The sequence below is a fragment of the Lolium perenne genome, chromosome 3 (assembly GCF_019359855.2).
Source record: "Lolium perenne isolate Kyuss_39 chromosome 3, Kyuss_2.0, whole genome shotgun sequence".
NCBI classification, from domain to species: Eukaryota; Viridiplantae; Streptophyta; class Magnoliopsida; order Poales; family Poaceae; genus Lolium; species Lolium perenne.
Genome location: NC_067246.2, coordinates 340,302,065 through 340,325,444, shown reverse-complemented (window position 1 = coordinate 340,325,444; position 23,380 = coordinate 340,302,065). Strand labels below are relative to the sequence as shown.

The window sequence follows — 23,380 nt, the reverse complement described above, 5'->3', positions numbered from 1 at the left end:
TATCTAAGCATAACACAAACTGTATTAGAATGACAATAACCCAATCTCATACATGCTACCTATACTATCAACCTTGCTCAAGCATTTAGATAACCAGTAAATCTAAGAAAGAGAGATGATAATCAACAATACGGAATTGAGAGGTACATGTGTCCGGTAGATGCAGGCGTCGGATTCGAGGGCCATGGCCGGCGTGGCCAACAGCAGAGAGGAAGAGAAGGAAACATGGGTGGAAACCAGAGCTCGACCAGGAAAACGTCACGGAGCTCTGCAGGTTGGAGTGACGACCAAGATTGATCCCGCCGCCGCTGCAGCCCTCCATCCGCCAGATCTCGAGCACCGGCGGGTGTGGACGCCCTTCTCGACCTCGAGGTGCCGATCCGCCAGATCTCGAGCACCGTACCGGCGGCTGTGGACGACCTTCTCGACCTCGAGGCACCGTTCTGCCGCCACTCTCCGAGTCGACGCCGCCCATGTGCGCTCCTGCAGCGCCTAGCCCGGGCCACCATCGTGCCACCGCTGCTGCCGTCTCCATCCGTCCCCATCGATCTCCTGTCCTAGAGGTCCACGAGCGTGAAGCTCATGTGTGGCCGGCGGCGGGGGTCGCTTGGGCGGGCGTCCTGGCCGCCGCAACCCCGGCTCCTCGAAGCTGCTGCCGCACCGCTGCCGGCCGTGTCGTACCCGGCACTGGAGCACCCTGTCGCCGCGAGCAAGCACGCACGGGAGCAGAGAGGAGAGGAGGCAGCGCAGCCACACTGAGTCCGAGCCACCGCTGTCTCTAGAGGAGGAGGAGGAGGAGGTGAGAGGAGGCGGGGATTGGGGGAGGACGGGACGCACGGAATTGGTTAGGGTTTTCACCTCTTTGTTTTTCTGAGCCACGCGAGCACGGATGCTTGCTGTCTCAAACAAACAGCCCTACTCATGCACGGGCCCAGCCGTCATGCACCCAGAACAAGCAGCGGCCGGTACAGAAAAACTTACTACATCCGACGGCTGAGGTGAAAAGCGGGTTTCAGAACTTTACTGTGCTGTGAAACGGACGAACGAGATCGTTTTGCCCCTTTCAGACCCCCTGGTTGAGAGGGTAGTCTTTCAACATTTATAGAAGTAATATCTGACCATTTCATCCACGCTAAGTACAAGATACAATTGTTGTCTTGCAACATATATCTAATGCAATCAAGTTCTTATCTGAACCATCAACCACCATTTTCATAAATTATTTCATGATGACAATAAGTTATATGTCATTCATTTTTTCAGTCGCAAAGCCTTAAACCTTTTTCTTCCATTTTGAAGTATTCCCATAATCAACTCCAAAGTGCATATTAGCTTAATCGCAAAAAAAAGTGCATATTAGCTAAGCAACCCAGAGGCCTAGATGATGGAACCCATCCTCCACAGGCAGACCCCCACCAAACCGTCCTGAGATATTGCCACTCCTACTATCTGACGGGAAGAGAAGCACGACCAAACCCAGATCCGACACATCCCACATCCCAGCGCTTCACGGAGCAAACCGTCGGGTCGGAGTCTCAGAGAACAGCCCCCGGCGAGCTGTTCTTCGTGTCTCCCGGCCGTACCTGACTGCACCGGAATCAAGCTCGGCCCGCGGTTCTGACGGTGAGAGGAAGAAGCCAGCAGCCCCGTGACGGGAAGAGGGGGCGGGGGCGACCTCGATTTCCCGTGCGAGGGTCGGAAAAGGGAGAGCGCAGCCACACACTCGAGTTCCCGTGCTCCTCATCCCCGATGTGCACTGGAGCTCCATAGTAGTGCGCCTCCAGCCGTTGGGGAGAGGGACGGGAAGTAGAGGAACCGGACGGAGAGGGGCAGAGAAGGGAGAGAGTGTGAGAGCAACGCTAGCGAGCTATGGCAGGGAGCAGCAACGCTGGAGGATCTTGGCGGAGCGAGCGCATTTGGGATGATAGGGATAGAACCATAGAAGACAAGCTCCACTTAGAGCATCTCCATATATAAAATTATACATCACTTTTTTACATTTTTTCACAGTTTTTACATCACCTCAATTTTATTGTCAAAGTCCAGATAATGTAAAATATATCACCTGTACTCCAACGGATGTAAATTTTACATCATCTGTGCTACAAAACTTTAAATAAAAATTTAAACTTTGGCACATTTCAAATAAAATTTAAACTTGGGCACATAATTCAGCATCGACAGCTTGGCACAAATAGTTCATACATAAATAAACATCGATAGCTCGATACATAGACACTTTCGACACTACTACGACACTCGATCACTCGACTCGACACTGCTTTGTTAAAGTATAAACTTCAGGTACTTACGTTTACTTGTATTGTTGCCCCGTGGCAATGCACAGGCATTTTACTAGTAGCTATATATATATATATATATATATATATATATATATATACCCGATTGCTAAAATGTGCATGGAGGTTGTTGTCTCGATCGCACGCCAACGTGCGAGCCGTAGGTGGGCGACGGTGCAAGTTGCAACCTTATCCTCTGGCGTACTCCTAATCCCTTTCTCCCCCTATTGCCTTGATCCCCTTTCTCTCTCATCAAGCTCCTCGCATCTCTCCCATTCCCCAGCCCATAGCTCCGATCTGGTCTACCGCCCATGTGGTTCTCCATCGCCTCCTTGTCATTCATCTCGCGAGCGGTGGTGGCGCGTCGCGGAGTCCACGGGTCATGCGCACGCATGCTTCAATTCGCAATTTCTGCTACACATCACGTCTTGATCTCTGCCGCCATGGATACAGACCATATTGATGCAGCTCGCTTTATGGAAGAGCAATTTCTTCGTGTCACTTAATATGGAATCATTCTAAATAAAATCTTACAAAAATTATGGATGTAGTATACTAAATAAGTTGGCATTATTAGGCGGTGGCGTCCCACGACCAGCGTCCATCCCGTTGCTGGTGCTTAGAGCGAGCTCTAGCCAGTGGCGGTGGCCATGGCGCCTAGCACGAGCCAGTCATGGCCCCCGACCAGCGTAAGTTCCTTATACTTTTAATTAAAGTAGTCACTGCTACTTGTTAAGTTGTTTATTAAAACATGTTAAGTTGTTTTTACATCCATGGACTAAGTTTTTGGAAGGACAGTTTTGTATGTTCTGTTTTGTGTGTGTTTTCCATCTAATCCAAGTTGTTTATCCACTTTAATTAAGTTACCTACTGCTACTTACTAAGTTTCTTAATGAAACCTGTTAAGTCATTGTACATCCATGGACTAGGTTGTTTGGGGTGATAGTTTTTGTATGTTCTGTTTTTTGTGTGTTTTCCATCTGATCCAAGTTGCTTCTCCATTTTAATTAAGTTACTTACTGCTACTTATTAAGTTGCTTATCTCATTACTTTTATATAATAAAGTTGCAGTTTTGAAATCACCAAGATGATTTTCGGGTCCATGTAAGTTGCAGTTCCAGATCCACTGTGTTGCCTTTTGATGGCAGCTGGTTTTTATTCCCTGTCGATGCAATTCTGGATGCAAAAGGAAGGTCCACCCATCGCGGGTGGACCTGGGTGCGGGGAGATGGTGGGAGAATTTTGGCGTGGTCAATAGCCCTTGACGTGTGAAGAGAGTGCTTTCCTGACCAAGGTCTGTCGGATCGGATAGAACTTTCCATTTCTGGCAGAGTGCTCCACTCGACTAACGGGCCAACATTAGCTACCTAGACTTCCGGGCGGAACACCTGGATTTCCTGTTTTTACGCGTACTGTTTTAATCACGATTTTCGAACCGCTTATCGGAACGATGCAAGTAACATATTGTTGAAAAGCTACAGAAATTACACACCTTTTTCGTTCTAATAATTTTTCCAAATAATGTACAGTTTAAGAGCAGATTTGAATATAGTAAAATATGTTTTCACGGATTTCACCGTTTTCGTACAGTTTCCAGGACCTATTTTTAAACCGCTCGTCGGATTGATGCATATGATATACCGTTGGAAAACTGTGAAAATTGCGCAACTTTTTTGTCAAGATTATTTTTCCAAAACATTTACGGTTTTAAACTAATTTTAAATACACTAAAAATGGAGGTGGTCGGCGGTAAACCAACGATTTGAAATTGACACGCCTTCGGTGCTCGAGTGGGGCAGAGCGGCATGCTAGAGCCTCATATTGTGTTCAATTAGTCGAGGTGGGGGTCAATTTGGGCAACCGGTACTCGTAGAGATTACTTTAATACGTAGTATTTCCGCCCGTGGAAAACAGAGTATATGAACTGCCTTGGACATCCATGTGAACTTCCGGATATGTGTTAGTGAACTCCCGATCGTGGAAATAGATGCTCTCCGCTGCTTCCGGTATTTTGGTCATAGTTCTCAAACAGTTTATTGTAATGATGCAAATGATATACCATTGGAAAGCTATGTAAATTCCGCATCTTCTCCATATTGATCTTTTTAAAAAATCTTTGCATTTTGAGAGCATATTTAAATTTACAAAACTCTATTTTTTCAAACTTCACGCTTTTTTCGCAATGGTTATTTCACAGTGAACTTCAATGTTATATGCACTGAATTTGCCAAGTTAATAAAGTGAACCTCTCAATATATCTTATTAGCCACACATTAACAAGGCATACACGGTTATAATATGTTTCCAAATTTCGGTGTTTTTCTTGTGTTTTTTTTGCATAGTGGAGTTCATGTTTTCAAACGGTGAATTTTCTACATGTTCAAAGAGTGAACTCCTAATTTTTTTCTCACGGTGAAATACTCACTCCCTCGATAAACTTCGAGAGAAAACATGAACTCCTTGACAAAAGGAGATGGACTTCCAGATTAAAAGAAGCAAACATTGATTAAGAAATAAAACAGTTCGAACAGCCAAGTTAATCCATGAGTAAAAAATGTTGCTCGATCGGACAAAATAAACCTTGAACTTGACAAACTGAACTTCCTATCGATATATAGTGAACTTTCAGAGAGATAAAAAATGAACTTCCACTCGAGGTTGATTTGCACTTTCCTAGAAAATAATTGACTGAGATGAACTCCTGGAAAAAAGAGGCGAACTTTGTGTATACATGAAGTGAACTTTTGGCCAATTGCAACCCGCACTGCCCAAGTATGTTGCAGGTACACATTTTTATCATACAAGTGTACTGCCCAGGCCAAATGATGGAACTGCCTCAAAATAGTCAGTGTACCGCGGAAAAAAATCTTCTTTCTTTCTTACACAGAGTGAACTAGCAGGACAAATAAGTGAACCGCTGGTAATACACAAATGTACCCTTTAAGCTAAATGAGTAAACTTCTCTAAGAAGTAATGTAGTTCCGCGAATACAAGTGAATTCTTCCTAACAACAAATAGTGTGTCATCCTTTGGTAGATCTCTGGTTCCTTGGTCATCATCCTCTGTAAAACAAAAAAAATTATTAGGGCCAAGTACGTGCAATGGAGCTATCGGCAAGCAATCAACAACAGCAACAAGCGCATACCTTCAAGAGAAAAGCAGCAGAATAATATGCTACCCTTGAGTCTGTATCATCCAGAAGCCCCATATTGTTGTTGAAGGGAGAAGGGAGAAACAACGAGTATTAGCTATACGCCACATTTAGGAGAAAGATATGCATGCAGCTCACAAAAGATTACCCGAAGAACTCATTGCCTTCTGATGGGTTCATTGCATGGAAAACAAAAAAATTCTACCGTGAACATGAACAAAAACCAAGATCCAATCTAGGATGAAGCAAGATCTAATCTACAAAGCTCGAAGCAACGAGATGTATGAGAGACTAACCCTCGAAGATCCAAAGCCTTACGAGATCAGATCTCGTTGTTGATGTAGTCGATCGTCCGGTGCTTCAATCCGACAACACTTCCGTACTCGGTCGTGCGTATGGTGTCGATGAAGTCCGTCCTCTCCCCGTTCCAGTGGGCAGCAGAGGTGTGGTAGATCCTCTCGGAATCCCAGCAGCACGAGGGCGTGGTGGTGGTGGTGGAGGAGAATTCCTGCAGGGCTTCGCCTAAGCCGGAGCAGAACTGTGGTGGAGGAGAGAGGGGGGCGGCTAGGGTTAGGGGATGAAGGAGGGCTGCACCCCCTGCCCCCTCCCCTCTTTATATAGGGGGGAGGCCGGCCAGGGTTTGCCTTGGCCCCTCCTCCAAGCCTATGGCCGGCGGCCCAAAGGGGGGAGGGGGAATTCTTCCCCCCCAAGTTGATCCCCCCGTAGGGTTTGGGGAAACCCTAAAGGGGTTGGCCGGCTGGGCCTTGAGGGGCATGTGCCCCTGGCCCATTAGGCTAGGCTGCACCCCCTCGGCCCATGTTGGCCTCCTAGGGTCGTGGGCCCACTGGTGGGATCGCCGGAACCTTCTAGAACCTTCCCGATCTTCTACCGGAAAAATCCTGAAGTTTTCCGAAACCTAGAAATCAACTTCCCTTATATGAATCTTATTCTTCGGACCATTCTGGACCTCCTCGTGATGTCCTAGATCCCATCCGAGACTCCGAACAACATTCGGTCTCCATCTAATATTCCGAATCTACTTACACGACATCGAACCTTAAGCGCATCACCCTACGGTTCGTGAACTATGCACACATGATCGAGACTCCTCTCCGACCAATAACCAATAGCGGGACCTGGAGATCCATAATGGCTCCCACACATTCAACGATAACTTAGTGATCGATTGAACCATTTACATACGATACCGATTCCCTTTGTCACGCGATACTTTATTTGTCCGAGGCTTGATCATCGGTATCTCCATACCTAGTTCAACCTCGTTACCGACAAGTACTCTTTACTCATACCGTGGTATGTCATCTCTTGTGACCTTGTCACATGCTTGCAAGCTAATTAGACGACCTTCCACCGAGAGGGCCCAGAGTATATCTATCCGTCATCGGGATGGACAAATCCCACTCTTGATCCATATACCTCAACTCACACTTTCCGAATACTCAATCCCATCTTTATAACCACCCATTTACGCAGTGGCGTTTGATGTAATCAAAGTACTCTTCCGGTGTAAGTGATTTACATGATCTCATGGTCGAAGGACTAGGTTACTATGTATCAAAAGCTTATAGCAAGATGAAATTAATGACTTGATCTTATGCTATGCTTAATTGGGTGTGTGTCCATTATATCATTCACCCAATGACATAACCTTGTTATTAACAACATCCAATATTCATGATCATGCATGATCATCTATTAATCAACAAGCTAGTTATACAAGAGGCTTACTAGGGACTCTTTTCGGTTTACATAACACACATGTATTAACGTTTCCAGTTAATACAATTATAGCATGGATGCCAACATTTATCATAAACACAAAGATATAATAATAACCACTTTATTATTGCCTCTTGGGCATATCTCCAACACCTTCTACTTCCGTAAGTGCTTCCTGATCAGCGGTGCATTTTCCAATCAAAAGAAAAAAGAAGAGCCGCTCTAATATCTGACGTAGCACCAGGAATATTGCCTCTTCCTATGCTACCAACAACAATAGCCTTGTACAACCAAAAAGTTGACCAAGGGATTGAAGGCATCCCAGTTGCATCATATTTGTGCACGGAAGCCTTAGACATAATTGCGAAAACAATTGAATTCATATACCAGTTCAGATCACACTTTTCTAATTAGAAAACAAATTCTCCAGGTGTGAGTGAAACGAACATTACTAGCGACGCTGGGGGTATGGCGGCATATAGGAAGAGCACGGAATGAACTTTTTTTTGCCATCTTATAAAAGTGAATTGGTTTTACAATTTACAAAGCAAACTTCAATTTTTTTGTATGGACTAAACTCCAGTTATTTGCGGAGTGAACTTCAATCTACAACAATGAACTCACTTGTTACTTTACCAAATGCACAAAAGACAATATGAGGGCATAATAATAATTCAGTTTTCACAGAACCAAATCCCTTTCGCCTGGGCATTGTTTTTAATTGCTATTCTACCAAAAAGAAAACCTTGTAACTATATTGACTATAGCTCTCAAAAGCCAAAGGAAATCCTTTAATTTTCAGATGCAAGTAAATAAACAAGTGCACTCTCTAAACCGAATGAATGAACTTCACAAAATAAAAGGTGTACAGAGGGCATTTTTCTTCTATCTTTTTCAAAAGGAATGTGAACTCTCTATTTGGCCTAATCGAACAACTCATAATTAACAAGTGAACTACTCAGTGCTGTAAAAAGCACAAACAAGTATGGCCAAGAATAAATTCGCATGCAATAGTAGCATTTTGCATTGGAGTAACCAGCAGAGCGACCACAGTCCACAGTGTGAGGAGCAGGCTGACCTGGGCATGAAGCCTGGCAGTTCATGAAACCATCGCCGCTTTTCCGAAGTGAACTGTAAATTTTTATATTTTGACGAGTGAACTTCCTGGGTCGGTTGAATGAACAGCCAGTGATCAATCAAGTGCACTGCCATCAAAATTCTATGTTTCCTTCTTTCTTACTTACACCATACTTGTGTATACTGGCTCAAATATGTGTATAATGTAACACTTTTTACACATTTTTCTTGCAATCACCAAAAATGAAATGGGGGAAAGAGAGCCATTTGTAACACTATTTAGTTTTAATGACTGCTCACAAGCGTACACAGCCAAGTAGCCAAGTAGCAACACAAAAAAGAACTATATTTCTAGATATAAAGTCAATCCATCAAGCAATTTGGATGCACCAGAATTTAAACTAAGAGTGAACTTCTGTTTTTCATGTACTGATTTGGTTTAGAACAAATAGTGAACTTCCTTTAGCTATTAGAAAGCCAACTTTTTGTAAATTAGAAGCATCAACAGGGACATAAAATATTTTATGGAAATTATTCAGGAAACATAGACATAAAAAAACACCAGTAGGGTACTGATGTCTACGTTCCCCCTCCTTTCCTGTAGACAGTGTTGGGCCTCCAAGAGCAGAGGTTTGTAGAACAGCAGCAAGTTTTCCCTTAAGTGGATACCCAAGGTTTATCGAACTCAGGGAGGAAGAGGTCAAAGATATCCCTCTCATGCAACCCTGCAACCACAAAGCAAGAAGTCTCTTGTGTCCCCAACACACCTAATAGGTGCACTAGTTCGGCGAAGAGATAGTGAAATACAGGTGGTATGAATATATATGAGCAGTAGCAACGGTGCCAGAAAATAGCTTGCGGATGTGTAGTTGATGGTGGTAATATTGCAGCAGTAGTAACGCAGTAAAACAGTAAACAAGCAGTAATAGCAGTATTTAGGAACAAGGCCTAGGGATCATACTTTCACTAGTGGACACTCTCAACATTGATCACATAACAGAATAGATAAATGCATACTCTACACTCTTGTTGGATGATGAACACATTGCGTAGGATTACACGAACCCTCAATGCCGGAGTTAACAAGCTCCACAATTTATTCATATTTAGTAACCTTATAGTGTAAGATAGATCAACAGACTAAACCAAGTACTAACATAGCATGCACACTGTCACCTTCATGCATATGTAGGAGGAATAGATCACATCAATATTATCATAGCAATAGTTAACTTCACAATCTACAAGAGATCATGATCATAGCATAAACCAAGTACTAACACGGTGCACACACTGTCACCTTTACACACGTGCAGGAGGAATAGAACTACTTTAATAACTTTGCTAGAGTAGCACATAGATAGTAGTGATACAAAACTCATATGAATCTCAATCATGTAAAGCAGCTCATGAGATCATTGTATTGAGGTACATGGGAGAGAGATGAACCACATAGCTACAGCGGAGCCCTCAGCCTCGGGGGTGGATTACTCCCTCCTCATCATGGAGGCAGTGATGGCGGTGAAGATGGCGGTGAAGACGGCGGTGGAGATGGCTCCGGGGGCAATTCCCCGTCCGGCAGGGTGCCGGAACAGAGAGTTCTGTCCCCCGAATTGGAGTTTCGCGATGGCGGCGGCGCCCCTGGAGTCTTTCTCGAGTTTCGTCAATTGGTACTGCGTTTTTAGGTCGAAAGGGATTTTATAGGCGAAGAGGCGGCGCAGGGGGCACTGGGGCGCCACACCCCTAGGCCGGCGCGGCCTAGGCCTGGCCCGCGCCGCCATGTGGTGTGGTGGCCCCCTGGCCCCTCTCCGACTCTTCTTCGGTGTTACGGACGCTTCCGGGGAAAAATAGGAGGTTTGGCGTTGATTTCGTCCAATTCCGAGAATATTGCCCGAACAGCCTTTCTCGGAACCAAAAACAGCAGAAAACAGAACGGCACTGTGGCATCTTGTTAATAGGTTAGTTCCGGAAAATGCATGAAAATGATATAAAGTGTGAACAAAACATGTTGGTGTTGTCATAAAACAAGCATGGAACATCGGAAATTATAGATACGTTGGAGACGTATCAGCATCCCCAAGCTTAGTTCCTACTCGTCCTCGAGTAGGTAAACGATAAAAGATAATTTCGAGGTGACATGCTACCAACATAATCTTAATCATACCATTGTAAAGCATATGAGATGAATGCAGCGATTCGAAACAATGTAAATGCAATGAGTAAACAAGTGAATCATATAGCAAAGACTTTTCATGAATAGTACTTTCGAGACAAGCATCAATAAGTCTTGCATAAGAGTTACTCATAAAGCAATAAATTCATAGTAGAGACATTGAAGCAACACAATGGAATATTAAGTTTCAGCGGTTGCTTTCAACTTGTAACATGTATATCTCATGGATAGTTGTCAATGCAAAGCAATATAACAAATGCAATAAGCAAGTATATAAGAATCAATGCACGCCTCACACAAATGTTTCCTTCTTGAGGTGGAGAAAGATAGGTGAACTGACTCAACAATAAAAGTAAAAGAATGGTCCTTCAAAGAGGAAAGCATCGATTGCTATATTTGTGCTAGAGCTTTTATTTTGAAAACATGAAACAATTTTGTCAACGGTAGTAATAAAGCATATGTATCATGTAAATTATATCTTACAAGTTGCAAGCCTCATGCATAGTATACTAATAGTGCCCGCACCTTGTCCTAATTAGCTTGGACTACCGGATCATCACAATGCACATGTTTTAACCAAGTGTCACAAAGGGGTACCTCTATGCCGCTGTACCAAGGTCTAAGGAGAAAGCTCGCATTGGATTTCTCGCTATTGATTATTCTCAACTTAGACATCCATACCGGGACAACATAGACAACAGATAATGGACTCCTCTTTTATGCATAAGCATGTAACAACAATTAATAATTTTCTCATATGAGATTGAGGATATATGTCCAAAACTGAAACTTCCACCATGGATCATGGCTTTAGTTAGCGGCCCAATGTTCTTCTCTAACAATATGCATGCTTAACCATAGGGTGGTAGATCTCTCTTACTTCAGACAAGACGGACATGCATAGCAACTCACATGAAATTCAACAATGAATAGTTGATGGCGTCCCCAGTGAACATGGTTATCGCACAACAAGCAACTTAATAAGAGATAAAGTGCATAATTACATATTCAATACCACAATAGTTTTTAAGCTATTTGTCCCATGAGCTATATATTGCAAAGGTGAATGATGGAATTTTAAAGGTAGCACTCAAGCAATTTACTTTGGAATGGCGGAAAATACCATGTAGTAGGTAGGTATGGTGGACACAAATGGCATAGTGTTGTTTGGCTCAAGGATTTGGATGCATGAGAAGTATTCCCTCTCGATACAAGGTTTAGGCTAGCAAGGTTGTTTGAAGCAAACACAAGCACGAACTAGTACAGCAAAACTCACATAAAAGACATATTACAAGCATTATAAAACTATACATCGTCTTCCTTGTTGTTCAAACATCTTACTAGAAAATATCTAGACTCTAGAGAAACCACTCATGCAAACCCAAATTTTAACAAGCTCTATGTATTTCCTCACTAATGGGTGCAAGGTATATGATGCAAGAGCTTAAACAAGAGCACAACAATTGCCAAGTATCACATTATTCAAGACATCACACCAATTTCTACATGTAGCATTTTCCAATTCCAACCATATAACAATTTAACGAAGGAGAAACTTTGCCATGAATACTATGAGTAGAAACCAAGGACATACTTGTCCATATGCTACAGCGGAGCGTGTCTCTCTCCCACACAAGCATGATGTAATCCAATTTATTCAAACACAAACAAAAATAAAAGCAAACCGACGCTCCAAGAAAAAGCACATAAGATGTGATGGAATAAAAATATAGTTTCAGGGGAGGAACCTGATAATGTTGTCGATGAAGAAGGGGATGCCTTGGGCATCCCCAAGCTTAGACGCTTGAGTCTTCTTGATATATGCAGGGGTGAACCACCGGGTGCATCCCCAAGCTTAGAGCTTTCACTCTCCTTGATCATGTTGCATCATACTCCTCTCTTGATCCTTGAAAACTTCCTCCACATCAAACTCGAAACAACTCATTAGAGGGTTAGTGCACAATAAAAATTAACATATTCAGAGGTGACACAATCATTCTTAACACTTCTGGACATTGCATAATGCTACTGGACATTAGTGGATCAAAGAAATTCATCCAACATAGCAAAAGAGGCAATGCGAAATAAAAGGCAGAATCTGTCAAAACAGAACAGTTCGTATTGACGAATTTTAAAATGGCACCAGACTTGCTCAAATGAAAATGCTCAAATTGAATGAAAGTTGCGTACATATCTGAGGATCATGCACGTAAATTGGCTTAATTTTCTGAGCTACCTACAGGGAGGTAGACCCAGATTCGTGACAGCAAAGAAATCTGGAACTGTGCAGTAATCCAAATCTAGTACTTACTTTACTATCAAAGACTTTACTTGGCACAACAAAACACAAAACTAAGATAAGGAGAGGTTGCTACAGTAGTAAACAACTTCCAAGACACAAATATAAAACAAAGTACTGTAGCAAAATAACACATGGGTTATCTCCCAAGAAGTTCTTTCTTTATAGCCATTAAGATGGGCTCAAAGTTTTAATGATGCACTCGCAAGAAATAGTATTTGAAGCAAAAGAGAGCATCATGAGGCAAATTCAAAACACATTTAAGTCTAACATGCTTCCTATGCATAGGAATCTTGTAAATAAACAAGTTCATGAAGAGCAAAGTAACAAGCATAGGAAGATAAAACAAGTGTAGCTTAAAAAATTTCAGCACATAGAGAGGTGTTTTAGTAACATGAAAATTTCCACAACCATATTTTCCTCTCTCATAATAACTTTCAGTAGCAACATTAGCAAACTCAACAATATAACTATCACATAAAGCATTCTTATCATGAGTCTCATGCATAAAATTATTACTCTCCACATAGGCATAATCAATTTTATTAGTTGTAGTGGGAGCAAATTCAACAAAGTAGCTATCATTATTATTCTCATCAAGTGTAGGAGGCATAGTATAATCACAACAAAATTTACTCTCCATAGTAGGTGGCACCAAAAGACCACTATCATTATAATCATCATAAATAGGAGGCAAAGTATCATCAAAGAAAATTTTCTCCTCAATGCTTGGGGGACTAAAAATATCATGCTCATCAAAGCCAGCTTCCCCAAGCTTAGAATTTTCCATATCATTAGCAACAATGGTGTTCAAAGCGTTCATACTAATATCATTGCTACTAGCATGCAAATAAGATTCCATGGGTTTTTTAATTTTCGCATTAAACCATTCATGTCTTGACTCAGGAAATAGAATAAAAAGCTCACAGATGTTGTCCATTATGCCTTACTAGTGTAAACAAGAAACAAAAAGATGCAATTGCAGGATCTAAAGGAAATAGCTTCGAGCACAAACACAATGGTGCCAGAAAAGTACTTTACCTGGAACCGGAGTATGAGTGCCTTTTACCTTTCCTCCCCGGCAACGGCGCCAGAAAAGTGCTTGATGTCTACGTTCCCCCTCCTTTCCTGTAGACAGTGTTGGGCCTCCAAGAGCAGAGGTTTGTAGAACAGCAGCAAGTTTTCCCTTAAGTGGATACCCAAGGTTTATCGAACTCAGGGAGGAAGAGGTCAAAGATATCCCTCTCATGCAACCCTGCAACCACAAAGCAAGAAGTCTCTTGTGTCCCCAACACACCTAATAGGTGCACTAGTTCGGCGAAGAGATAGTGAAATACAGGTGGTATGAATATATATGAGCAGTAGCAACGGTGCCAGAAAATAGCTTGCGGATGTGTAGTTGATGGTGGTAATATTGCAGCAGTAGTAATGCAGTAAAACAGTAAACAAGCAGTAATAGCAGTATTTAGGAACAAGGCCTAGGGATCATACTTTCACTAGTGGACACTCTCAACATTGATCACATAACAGAATAGATAAATGCATACTCTACACTCTTGTTGGATGATGAACACATTGCGTAGGATTACACGAACCCTCAATGCCGGAGTTAACAAGCTCCACAATTTGTTCATATTTAGTAACCTTATAGTGTAAGATAGATCAACAGACTAAACCAAGTACTAACATAGCATGCACACTGTCACCTTCATGCATATGTAGGAGGAATAGATCACATCAATATTATCATAGCAATAGTTAACTTCGCAATCTACAAGAGATCATGATCATAGCATAAACCAAGTACTAACACGGTGCACACACTGTCACCTTTACACACGTGCAGGAGGAATAGAACTACTTTAATAACTTTGCTAGAGTAGCACATAGATAGTAGTGATACAAAACTCATATGAATCTCAATCATGTAAAGCAGCTCATGAGATCATTGTATTGAGGTACATGGGAGAGTGACATAGGCATCCCAAATGGGCCTGCCGAAGATGATACCCGGGGTTTACTGGAGGCCCAATACCCGAAGAATAAGAAGATTCGGGAGCCCAAGATTTACTAAGGAAAGATAGAGTTGTAATAGGAAGTGTTGTTTGTAATCTGGCGGGACGAGTTAGAAACCGTCCCGGACTCTGTAAACTTGTATAGCACGAATCCCTCGGCTTCACCTCATATATAAGGGGGAGTCGAGGGACAAAAGAATCAACCGAATCATTGTCTGCAAACCCTAGTTTTCACAATCGTCGAGTACTTTTCGGCTGAAACCTTCGAGATCTACTTACCCTCTACTTCTAACTAAACCCTAGCCTACAATCTATAGGCATTGACAAGTTAATCCCTTGTCAGAGAGAGATGAACCACATAGCTACAGTGGAGCCCTCAGCCTCGGGGGTGGATTACTCCCTCCTCATCATGGAGGCAGCGATGGCGGTGAAGATGGCGGTGAAGACGGCGGTGGAGATGGCTCCGGGGGCAATTCCCCGTCCGGCAGGGTGCCGGAACAGAGAGTTCTGTCCCCCGAATTGGAGTTTCGCGATGGCGGCGGCGCCCCTGGAGTCTTTCTGGAGTTTCGTCAATTGGTACTGCGTTTTTAGGTCGAAAGGGATTTTATAGGCGAAGAGGCAGCGCAGGGGGGCACCTGGGGGCGCCACACCCTAGGCCGGCGCGGCCTAGGCCTGGCCCGCGCCGCCATGTGGTGTGGTGGCCCCCTGGCCCCTCTCCGACTCTTCTTCGGTGTTCTGGACGCTTCCGGGAAAAATAGGAGGTTTGGCGTTGATTTCGTCCAATTCCGAGAATATTGCCCGAACAGCCTTTCTGGAACCAAAAACAGCAGAAAACAGGAACTGGCACTGTGGCATCTTGTTAATAGGTTAGTTCCGGAAAATGCATGAAAATGATATAAAGTGTGAACAAAACATGTTGGTGTTGTCATAAAACAAGCATGGAACATCGGAAATTATAGATACGTTGGAGACGTATCAGGTACAAATTCCATTTACTTTGAAACACCAGCTCTACAGGAGTTCGTGGAGAACGATGCCAGAGTTCATTGCCACCAGACGTCGGTGGACTCCTGCCGCGGCTCCTGATGGACTCCCGCGGTGGCGCATGTGAACTCCCGCGGCCGCGGAGTTCAGAGATGCGACACGCAACTTGAGAAAAATATCAATTGATGTACACAAAGTGAACTATTAGTTAGAATAGAAATATTATTATGATGATGAGTTTTCCTAATTCTGAAAAGGGCACATTACAAATTCACCTTCTCTGAACTACCTTTTCTTCATGCCTGTACTCATGTGGCGCACAACATGGACTGCCCTGGCAAGCACCAGTGCACCTAGTCCACCATGAAGTCACCCATGGACTCACGAGGAGGACCACCTCTATATCTCCATGATAGATGTGAACTGAAAGAGTCAAATAAATCAATCAAACTGCAGTTCACATCATCGGTGTGATTCGCATTAGCAGAGCAGTAGTGCAGCTCAAGCAAAGCAATAATGTAGTTCCTCACGACTAGTGCGCGACATTTTTCTCTCTCTTTTTTATAGGAATGTGAACTCCCTTCTTGAGCCAAATTGAACTGCTCGAAATTAACAAGTGAACCTCTCAATGTTGTCAAATAAATGAGGAAGGGTAGCATATCAACACTCCTAACTGCACTAGTCAAAGCGGTGGACTGCCGTGTAGTGTATGGCATGCCGATGTCGTTGTCGTGCCACAGGCAACATCAGAACATCAACATTGGACATGTAAGAGCTCATAAACAGGAAATGATAGTAATTCTACGACCACCTTTTGTAATGAAAAACTTATACAAACGCAACTAAAAGAATGGCAAAAGTTGGTCACGGAATTATGTAACATGAAAGTTTTAAATGATAGGAAGCAGCTGTATTTGTTTCCTATTGAACTCCTTTCCCCTGATGTAAGAAACTTTACCTAAAATAAAGTGAACTTGGCCTGCTCGATGGAGGTCTGGAGCGACCCTTGCTGGAGTTCAGAACAGCGCGCTCGGATCGCCGCTCCTGCTCTGCACCGGCGAGCTCTGTAATAGTGCACTTATCTAAATTAATAAGTTACAGTCGATGGTAATTGATATAACTTCTTTACAAGAAAGTGAGAGAGACCGAGTAGGTAATTAGCATGCAGTTCACATTAGCGGAGGACCAGAGCAGTATTGCAGCACTCCAGACTCCATGCGTGTCTGGTCGGGAGTCAAAAGTCAGCGCGGCAGTGGCATCAACACTTCATAAATTCAATTTCTAGGGCGGCTGTGGTCTACGGCCGGTAGGGAGCACAGTGGACACCAGTAGTGGCGTGGGTGAACTCCCGTGCTGGCGGTGGTAGGGAGTCCAGGGGCGGCGCTAGCCGTGGCTTCCTGGGTCGCTAAGCAAGGCCACAGTGGGGGGTACGTGCGCCGATGAGTAGGACCGAGCTCCGGGAGTTCAGCCGAAGGGAGTTCACCCATGCACCATATTTGCCGGAGGTATGGGAGAATATGGCGGCGCCGACAGTCGGGAATGGAGGAGGGGTAGGGATAGGTGGTGCCGGCAGCCATGGACGGAGGTGGGGTAGGGATAGGCGGCATCGGCGACGGTCAGGGAAGGAGGTGGAGTAGGGAGGGTGAGGCCAGCGGTGGGGGGAAGGTGGTGGGGTAGGTAGGGGCGGCGGCGGCTGGGGAAGGAAGTGGGGTATGGAGGTGCGGTGCCAGCGACCGGGGAAGGAAGTGGGTTATGGAGGGGCAGCGCCGGTGGCCAGGGAAGGAGGTGATGTAGGGAGAGGTGGCGCCGACGGCAAGGAAGGAAGCGGGGATAGGGAGGGTGCTGCGGGGTCGGGGTCGTGTGGGTTGATTCGGTGTAGGTAGGTCACTGGTGGGTTGGTTCGGTTTAGATGTAGTTGGTTTTTTCTGTTTGGGTTTGGTTCGGGAAGGGTTGATTCGGTTTAGGTAGGTCGCTGGTGGGTTCGGTTCGGTTTAGATGTAGTTGGTCAAATAGAGTCGCGCTATTTGACCCTCAGGTTGCAGAATAGTTATTCTACACCCATCCTGTATCTTTGCAACCGTACATTAGTTTTACGTCACGTAAATTTTGTATTACTTCAGAAGTCGAATAGAACATAAGAAGAAATAGACATGACATAAGTTTTTTGTTTACATGACGTAAAATACATATTTTTGGTGTTTTGACACTGTAATGACTCATACAATGTGTTTTTATGTCATTTTCTTTATTGTGAGTCAATATGAACGTAATTATTTGTATACAAAACTTAATTTTATGAATGTAACAACGTAAAAATATGCTGGGTGCAAAATAACTTTTATGCACCCTAGGTGCTGAATAGCATCTCTCTCTCTCTCTTTCTATATATATATATATATATATATATATATATATATAGAGGACATATTCATGCTACACCCGGGTGTAGTTACTCCCACGTGTGTTTCACACAATCTAGGTAGTATCTATCATACCGAAGAGTATATACATGTAGTATGAAGTATATAAGAATATTTTGGTAGTATATATACTACTTTGTAGGTAGTATGTACACTTTTTTACGTACACAATTTTTTTACGTATAAATATGCATGTATTTTGTATATATAGTGCAAACTATGGGTGTATTTAAATTTTTTTCACCAAAGTTGGTATGGAGTATCTTAGATATAGTGTACGAACATACTCAAACCAATAAAATATGTTATATACTTCCGTATGGTAGTATATGAGACGTGGGTGTAGTTACACCCAGGAGTAGGAAGTATTTATCCTATATATATATATATATATATATATATATATATATATAGGACATATTTATACTACACCCGGGTGTAGTTACACCCACGTGTGTTTCTCATAATCTAGAGAGTATCTATCATACCGGATAGTATGTACATGTAGTATGAAGTATACAAAACTATTTTGGAAGTATATATACTACTTTGTAGGTAGTATGTACATTTTTTTACGTAGACTCATTTTTTAGTATACATATGCATGTATTTCGGATATATAGTGCAAACTATGGGTTCACTTCCATTTTTTTCACCAAACTTTGTTTAGAGTATCTTAGATATAGTATACGAACATACTCAAATCGATAAAGTATCGTATATACTTCCGTATGGTAGTATATTAGATATGGGTGTAACTACACCACCCGCTCCTGTTTTTTTTTCTCTCACCTGATTCTGATCGAACGCGGATAGGGGCGAGCGAGCCAGCGCGGCGGCGGGCGAGTGTTGGCGGGCGGCGGGAGGGTGTGAGCCGCGTCTTCTGCCCCGCCGGCATCACCTTGTTCTTCACCGCCCGATGCCACCGGCCAATATGGATCCATTTCCCACCGCCTCCAAGCGCTGCCGTGACCCGGCCGTCATCGTCTCCAACGACGCCGAGCTCCAGTGGCCTGTGACTAGGTCTTGTCGCCTCCGTCCTCGCCTCACGTCCCAAATACCTTGCATCGACCACCAACGCCAGTCGCCGCCGTCCTCCTCGCCTCCAACCTCTCCGGCTGCGCTTCGTTCTCAACCTCCAGCTCCAGATCCCGTATGGGAGCAGCGGAACTTCAGGTGAGGCATCTTGGTTTCTTCAGGCCTTCAAGTGGCCGGTGGCCTCGGTGGCGTGCGATGCTGCGGGTGACCTTGAGGTGAGTTTCCTCAACCATCATAATTATAATTTGCTGACTATAATTTTTTCCAATTTGGTCGTCGTGGGGTTGAGACTTGAGTGCTGCCCACTAACCCCGTCGCCTCATTTTTTTTCCGTGATGGTTTTCAGTTAAACGCACATGGCGGAGAGCAGTAGGAATTGGGCGCGGCATCGGCGATGGGGTGAGCGGCCGACGGCCGACGGCGAGCGGGTAAGCTGCGGGTGTGCTCTGCTCTCTGGCTGTCCTCTGCTCCGTCGTGGTCGGCCGGCGGAATCGCTGGCGCCGTGGTCAGCCGGCTGAATCGGCGAAGTGGTGCTCCAGCGAGATCTATTTGCTGTTATGCTCGGAGCTGCCATCTCCGTCGTCCTCGGATCCGGTTGTCTTTTGGTTTGATTCGCTCTCAAATAACCTCATATGTTCTGTTGATTTGGGTCTATTGCCGGGGGATCGTGGTCATCTATTTACGTCTAATAAATTTCCATGCGTGTTTACCTCGTCCCTAAAAATTGGTGCAGCACCTGGATTTTCACCTGTTTTGGATAGATGCGTTAGAGGTGGTTCAGTTATGGCATGAAATTTGATAGGCGGTTGACTCGCTGAGGGAAAACTAGTTATCCATCGCATTCATAGATTTATTATTGCAGTCTGGGCTTACCTTGCTCAGCATGTAGGTCAAGGCGTCTCTCCTAGCATGAAAATTATTAGTTCATGTAAAGTGAGCAGAAGAGAAGACACACCTAATAATCTATGTTCAACACCAGGGCGTAGGAACTCTCCTCTGTCCATAGATCCAGGCTGTGCAGACACCATAGCTAGCTCACCAATCCCGACATTTCGTAGCTCACATGAGTACGACCACGAGAGATCTAACACCATCGGCGCTGAGAACAACACACTGAAATGGCCATACATGTCAGCTCGTAACGTGATCTGCTTAAGCACGGGGCCACGATATCAAGGTCACCAAGACACCGGTAGCCACGCAAGACAAGCTACTCAATTGTCGGTGAGTGGACTTTGACTGCACGCGCAAGTGAGGCACCGCCTAATCAGCTTAACCAAGTTGTTGAAGCTGCAGCGAGCGACATACAGCTTCTCCAGCATAGGGAACTCAACCCCCCCCCCCCCCCCCCCCGCCAGTAGTATTATATAGAGTTGGCTGCGCTTAGCTTGGTAGCCCGATGTTAGTTTTAGTCATCTACTTTTCCAGCGACTCCTGTGTTTTTGTTCAAAAACTTTCATTGCCGGAGCTCATTGATTCTTCAGGCCTTCGTGGGAGGTGGTTCACATATATCAGTGGTGACGTATTTTCTTATCAACTACATGTTAGGTTGCTCCTACTTCATCAAATCTATTTTTTTCTAGCTGTCGAGGCTGCTGAGGCAATGGATCCGTCAATCTTCTTTTATTGATACCAACTAATTTATGACTAGCTATGCAGTCTTTAATGTAAAAGATTAAAGAAAAGATTGGCTCACTTTTCTGCATGTCACCAATGCGTAATTTCTGATCCATCATGGAACTTGTGATAGATTGATCAGTTTTTTCCCATATCGTAGCTTGGCTTATGTGTAGAGCCTGTAAATTTACATCAGTGTATCTACAAGTGTTACTTATTTTGTGCGCCTCGTTCCTTTTAGCAGATTACATGATTAAGTTTCCAAAGGTTGAACTTGACATATCTGCGTACATGTGAAATATTACAACTACAACAGTTTGATCTAATTTCATCGGGAAATGGTACTCATATTTTAACTTCAGATAACATTTATCAGCATGTATGGAGCTGTTCAACGATTCACAATTATATCCTTCGTATATCTGTGATTGAGTTACATGTATCTAGCTATCTTGTGCTACATTCAGTTATACTAGAGTTGATAATACAATCCCCATAACTGGACAATCAGGTTACTGTTGTAGCCATATCCATCGTCTAGGAGATTTTTTGAGCATATGCTCTTTTGTCGCCGCCGATGGTTGACCGTAGATTTACGTCAAGCGACATGCTTTCTCAATTTCCACTAATTAGTTCCAAATTGATATTTCAAGTTTCAGTTCATCTTTTGTTTATTGGTTTTGTAAACGATTTGACTCTGTGGTGACATGTATTGAATTGCTAGGCTAACAGCGGGAAGCATGGAGGCAACGCCATCGGCTCACCGTACAACATGTCCTAGTCAGAGGACCAGCAGGCTAATGAGCTCTTTAGAAAGAAGCTAGAGATGTTTTGCAGTGGTCCATACCGGAGCTCTTGTTCCCATTGACGGCTCCTCCGCTCGCAGAGGTGTCAGTGCCCTTATTACGGTGACTCCAACAGCAGATCTTTCGTTCTGGACATCAGCTCCCCGGACAATTCTCCCTGGTACTGCTTCCGAACGGACCAACTGGTTATCACAAAGTGTGGTAGGTAATGCTAGTGACAGTTTAGGGAAAACGATGTGATTCTGGTTATATTGGTCAGATGTGTTCTTTCCTGGGGAAGCAATCAGTATCGATTGATTGTAAGTAAACTGTAATAAGTGGCTCTAAAAGTCCCCTTTTGGAACGCCTGAATTTGATGGAAAACGAGTGTAAATTGTTCTTTTTTCACACTCGTGATTATGTTTGCCGATATCATTATGATTTTTCCGTACAACTAATTAAATTATGCTGCTATGTGAATGTATGGTGATATGATTATGCGCTGTCCTAGCTTCATATAATTAAATTATGCTGCTATGTGAATGTATGGTGATCTGATTATGTTTAGCCCAACTTTTGGCAGAACATGATTGCCAAAAGTAACTTGCTTTTGTCATGCCGTTTCGATTTATTTGCCCAGCTTCATATAATTGTCGTATGTTTAACTAGATGGAGTATTAAGATTGTTGGTCGCTGCATCTAGCTTCTATAGTTATCTTACAGAGGTTACCTTTTTTATGTCACAATGCACCGTCGGTTTGCTGGTTCGACCATAATATTCCAAACAAGTTACGTTGGTGCTACTTTCTGGAGTAAGTCGCATGCAACTTCATCACGTCACATTGTGCGGTTGCATCGATCGAGTATTTTTTATATCGCATGCCCCGTTATTCTGAACACAACCGGTTGCAGAATAATATTCTGAGCACCGACTTGTACTTTTCTGAACACAAGGTTGTACTTCCCGGATAACAGGGTTCAACTTACTGTCGAACTTACTTGAACTTCCCGTTTTCTTCAGAGGTACTGATTATACCTTGAGTTTCTCAACCATTTGTCGGAACTATGCAAATGATATTCCGTTGGATAGATAATGAAAAACCGCAACTTTTTCATGTTCACAACTTTCGCAGATTATGCACGGTTTAAAATTAATTTTGAAAATACGAAAACGCTTCTATATGGCCAGAAAACGAACTTTTAGTTCATTTTTCGAGTTGCTTATCCAAAATGTTCAAATGATATACCGTTGGATAGATAATGAAATTGCGCAACTTTTTCATGTTTTACGTTTTTTCAAAATCTTCACAGTTTTTGAACAATTTTGAAAATACCAAAATTCGGACGTACTCAAAAAACGGGTGGACAGTAATTTGGATGATTTGTTTCAACCGTATGTCGGAATGATGCAAATGATACGGCGTCGGAAAGCTATGGACTGGGCGCAACTTTCTTATTCCAATTGTTTTCTCTAATTCCTTACAGTTTAAGAGAAAATCTCGAATTACTGTCCGCCCGTTTTATGTGATGGGCACCGAATGATTTCCCCGTGATTTCCATGCGGTATATTTAAACAATCCAAATGATATACGGTTGGAAAGGTCTCAAAATGGCGCATCTTTTTCGTATCTACCATTTTTGCCAACTCCAAACGATTTGAAAGTAATTTTAGAAGTTTTGAAATCATGTTTTCGGTATATTTTGTGGGATAACAATTTGAATTTAATAGATTAGATCCATTTATTTGTTGTAAAATGTTGTAGGTAATGAAATTAGATATA

General features: G+C 43.3%; 1 long non-coding RNA gene across 1 annotated transcript; it reads left to right on the top strand.

The window, feature by feature from the left end:
- Positions 1–18,928: 18,928 nt before the first annotated feature.
- On the top strand, positions 18,929–22,011 carry LOC127345994 (uncharacterized). Its single transcript, XR_007879155.2, has 2 exons — positions 18,929–19,412; positions 19,544–22,011. It is a non-coding gene; the product is annotated as an uncharacterized lncRNA (long non-coding RNA).
- The last annotated feature ends 1,369 nt before the right edge of the window (positions 22,012–23,380 follow it).